Here is a 5,422-nt window from a genome sequence, read left to right on the forward strand (position 1 = left end):
TGGAGAGAGCATGCGACCGGGAGTCGGAACTAAAAAAGCAGTGCCTTTCAAATCAAAACCACGATGAGTTACCGCCTCATACCTGTTAGAACGGCGACTGTTAACAACCAAAACCACACCCAGAAAACACCAAGTGTTGGCAAGGACGCAGAGAAATTGGCGCCCCGGTGTCCCGCTGGTAGGAATGCGACACCGTGGCAGTTTCTCAAAATATTAAAAATAGAATTATCGGATGATCTAGTAATTCCACTTCGGGGCATACATCGGAAGAGTTGAAAGCAGGGTCTTGGAGAAATATTTGTACATCCGTGTCCATAGCGAAGGGGTTCAGAACACGCACCATGAAATACGCATTAAGAATTATTTGTTGTTGTTGATTTGAGTAAGCTCTACACCCAACGTGGGGCTTGAACTCACAACCCCAAGTTCACACGCTTGAGAGTCATACGCTCCATCGACTGAGCCAGCCAGGTGCCCCTGATAGAAGAATTATTTTGAGGGGTGCCTGGGTGGCTCAGTTGGTGAAGCGTTTGACCCTTGACTTCAGCTCAGGGCATGATCTCATGGTCTGTGGGATCAAGTGTGGGGCCTGCTTGGGATTCTCTCTCTCTCAAAATAAATAAATAAAACTTAAAAAAAAAAAATTATTTTGAGCTGAAAGGAATTGGAAAAAAAAAAAGGGACACAGGAAAAACTGCCCCCCCCCCCCCCTTACAGGACAGGAGGGCAGGACAATTCTTGATCATCAGAGACACCTCTAGACTCTAGCTCAGAAATAGCACCAGAGGACTCCACGTAACAAACCCTATTAGGTAACCTTTATCCTCACTCTCTCCAAATATTTACCTTCCCACAGTTTGCTGCCCGTAGAAGCACATAGTCCTGGTGCTTTGTCTTGTCACTTCTCTATCAGATTCATTGTTCTTTTGTTCGATGCACTACAAGCCCAAGTCCTAATCGCCCCTTTGAGTTCTCCGGTGCACATATGCTCATGAAGAAACCATTCTCCTCCTATTAATCTGTTTTGTGTCAGTCCACTGTGCAGGGCGCCAGCCAGAGAACCTCAGAGGGTAGAGGGAAAAGTTCATTTGCTCCTCCCCTACAACGGCAGCATTACTCCCAACAGCCAAACATGGAAACACAAGTGCGACACCAACAGAATGGATAAACAAAAAATGTATGTACGTGCGATGGAATATTATTTGACCTTCAGAAAGGGCATTCTGACACAGGCTACGACGTGGATGAACCTTAAAGATATTATGCCAAGGGAAGTAAACCAGTCACAAAAAGCCAAAGATCCTATTTCACTGATGTGAGGCATCTAGAACAGTCAGACTCAAGGACAGAAAGTAGAACGGTGATTGCCAGGCACTGGGGAAGTGGGGAAAGGGGAGTTGTTTAATGGGCACAGAGTTTCAGTTTTGCAAGATGAAAAAGTTCAGGAGATTGGTTGCACCACGGTGTGAACGTACTTAACAACACTGAACTGCACACTTAAAAATGGTTAAGATGGTAAGTTTTATGGTATGTGTATTTTGCCACAATTTTTTTTTAAAAAAAAGCCATGCTTTTATCTATTACAAGATAAAGTGGTTCAGGAACCACTGACTTAAAACCAAGAGTTGAACACAACTGACGGAGTCACCCAGGCACCCCCACTGTTCCTAACTTCTTTTGCGTCCTCCTATAAATATTCTAAGTGTAAACATATCCCATTATTTATACTAACCATAGCACTCCACCTTGCTTTCTGTTTTCACCTATTATATTCTGGAGACTGGTCCACATCAATACATGCTGACCTGTGCCCTTTTTTAACGCCACTCGCTGTGTCAAACCACTGCACAGATGTACCGTATTTATTTATTTAGCTAGTATTCTCTTGGACATGTAAGTTATTTCCAAATGTTTCCTATTGCAAAAAGGGCGGGAATGAATATCCTTCTACATGCTTCTGTGGGCGCAGGTGCCCTACATCTGTAGAATAAATTCCGGTGAGAGAGGAGTCAAAAGATACCCGATTTTCACTTTCAGGAGATACTGTCAACATTTTCTTCTGATGAGGCTATACCAAATTTACATTTACACCTAAACTGTAATGCATGCTTGATTGCCCACCTTGTCACATCTGTTCATAAAAAGCCCAAACATTTCATCAGCCAACTTAATCTGGTCTACATCCCTCTTCCCTACACTCTGACTGCAGGTGGCTCTGGATTTACTTTCCTTGTTTTATATCCAAAACACAATTTCTGATTCTTATCCTTTAACCTCAGGACTCATGAGCAGCATTCCATCCCAGAAGGCTAGTAAATAGCCCTCAGTACCATCCCCTTTCCACCCCCTTGCTATAGGGGGGCAGCGGTCTGATGATTGAGACTTCTCCATGGAGATTCTCCCTTTACAACCAATAGTTCTGCAACATGAACCGGATTATGCTTGCGATAATCCAGATTACTCACTGTGCAATTCAAACTCCCCCATCACAACCCTCATGGCACTTAGTCACTTGGGAGCCTTGCCACACGCTGCAGATCCCCTCAACTGGAAGTAAATAAGGCCCCCCGAACAGTAGGTTGATAAAGAAATATTCTCAAATGCCATTTTATCCCAACGATCTGAGGGGCAGTGCCTCAAAGTGCCCTTCTTTGGTACAATCTGCCCTTCATGACCCCAAGCCTGTAGGTAGGAACTTATCCATAGTCTGAGCTGATCTCCAGGTCCTGCCATACTCGCTGCCCTGGGACACATCATGATCTCGCGTTTTTGTTGTTTGTTTGTTAAAGGCTATATCTTTAAGTAATGTCTATACATACCTAAGATGGGTCTCGCACTCAGGACCCCTACATTAAGAGTCCCACGCTCCGCTGACTGAGCCAGCCAGGCACCCTGGGATCTCGGTTTTGACGTCGTTTATGCTGTTCCCTTCCTTTGGAAGTATCCTTCCCTTTCACTGCTGTATTTCCAGTCTTTACCATTTTATAAGACAAACTTCAAATGCCACCTCCTCCACAAAGCCTTCCATGATTCCCTAACTGGGAGCAACCTTCACCCTCCTCAAAACTCCCCCAGCGTTTAGGACACTTGACATTTTCTAACCTTTTTGCTGACAATACATCTGGGCTTCCCTGTAGGCCTGGGAGATACTTGGAGGTGGGGACGGGACAGCGCTTTACTCACCTACATACTCTGTGCCACCACAAGCAGGTTACTTAAGTCATAGGCTCCTGGATATCCTGGCAGAAGTTCCTAGGCATGGCCTGTTTCACGCTGACCCCATAGAAAACTACCTGTACCAGATGTCACAATGCCCTCATCTAGCTGCTGATTCTGCTGGTCAAATTTATTTATTTATAATGTTTATTTATTTTTGAGAGAGAGACAGAGTGCGAGCAGGGGAGGGGAGAGAGAGGGAGACACAGAATCCGAAGCAGGCTCCAGGCTCTGAGCTGTCAGCACAGAGCCCGAGGCGGGGCTCGAACCCACGGACTGCGAGATCATGACCTGAGCCGAAGTCGGACGCTTAACCGGCTGAGTCATCCAGGCGCCTCTCTTGGTCAAATTGAAACCTCTGAATAGAATCCTGGCACTACCCGTACTGCCCGCATCTGGGCGTGAGCCTCTGTAACCTTCCTGGGCCTTGCTCTTCTGGCCATACTTACCCAACCCATCCCACCGTTTCACGCACGGCAACGCAGCCACTAAGCTTAAAATTACACGTGGACTCGGAGCGCTGTCCAAATCCCAGGCTAGGCATGGTATGCTTCTTTCAGGCTGGGTTGTTTCATTTCATTTCTGCAATGATCTCGGAAGGCAGAGGTTATTGTCCTCACTTTGAATAAGGAAAATTTTTTTTCCTTTTTTTCTAATTTTTTCTAATTCATTTTTTCTAACTCAAATCACTCTTTCATCCTTAGACAAGTATACTTTTATCTATTACGGACATAAACTATCTCCATTTTGATTCCGCGTCTTTCTTGATGGTAACCGCCCAAGGTATTCAGTGTTTGATGAGAAAATTTACTAGGTCTTGGGAGTCATAATGCTTTCTGCTAATGTGTGCATGCATGCTATAGATATTTAGAATCTATCAAATAATCTTTTGAGCACTATATAGATGGCACCCGTTTCTTGTCACAAGGTGTTCCTGTAAACTACATCCCAAGAAACACTACCGTGAAGCAGGTCTTAACGTATAATTTTTCCTACATAAAATTAAATGGTAATTCAGTTATATTCCTCAGATCAAACACCAAGTTATAGATATAAGCAGCCAGGTAGCCTAAGTATAGCAGTGGTGAAGAGGCAGCACAGCGTAGGGGGTTAGGAGCAAAAACCGATAGCTAAAGCAACCTGGATTCAAATCCCGATAGTTACTTGCTACATATACTTGGAAGGGTCTCTTACTGGTGTGTGCCTCAATTTCATCAACAGTAAATCCTACTTCATGGGACTGTTAAGCAGAGTATTAAATTAATTAATTTGGGGGATGCATTTAGGACAATGGCTGGCACACACTAAGTATTACATAATCTAATATATACTAATTTATACATTATAAGCTTCAGGGGCAAATACACACCTGTACATTTGTCTTACCAGTTAAAATACAATTAAAACAATAAAACTCTTCTACTCTAAGTCTGAAAATAAGCGTAGAATAGCATAGCACCTGGGATCTGAAATGTATTAAAAGCTCAATCCTACGAACCAGGAGATCATGCCCCGAGCTGAAATCAAGAGGTGGACGCCTAACTGACTGAGCCACCCAGGCCCCCGACAGACATTTGTTTAAAACCACTTCAGGGGTGTCTGGCTGGCTCAGTTAGTAGAGCACGTGACCCTTGACTTTGGGGTTATGAGTTCAAGCCCTACTCTGGGTGTGGAGCCTACTTAAACAAAATTATATACACACACATATAACTTATTATATATTATATACATATTATTTATATATAAAATACATATATATTATTACATATATACGTATATATAAAATCACTTTAATAGTAGTACACTGCTCTCTTAAGAGAGAAAAAGTCCTGAGGAGGTAATTTAAAATGATGACTTTTTGGGGTACCTAAGTGGCTCAGTCAGTTGAGCATCTGACTTGACCAGCCGAGGTCATTATCTTGTGGTTCATGAGTTTGAGCCCCACACGGGGCTTGCTGCTGTCACTGCAGAGCTCGCTTTGGATACTCTGTTCCTCTCCCTCGGCCCCTCCCCAACTTGCATGAGGGCCTCTCTCTCTCAAAAATAAATAAATATTTAAAAAAATGATTACTCTTCAAAAAAGTTATCCAGAATTTAATCTTGTTTCCTTAAGAAACTTGTAGCAAACAGAAGCATTCCAAATATTCCACTGATTTGGGTATTCTCTTAAGTATCCCGTAAGTATAATGGAAGTGGGATGGTATAA

The sequence above is a fragment of the Panthera onca genome, chromosome E1, assembly GCF_046562875.1.
Source record: "Panthera onca isolate mPanOnc1 chromosome E1, mPanOnc1 haplotype 2, whole genome shotgun sequence".
NCBI classification, from domain to species: domain Eukaryota; kingdom Metazoa; phylum Chordata; class Mammalia; order Carnivora; family Felidae; genus Panthera; species Panthera onca.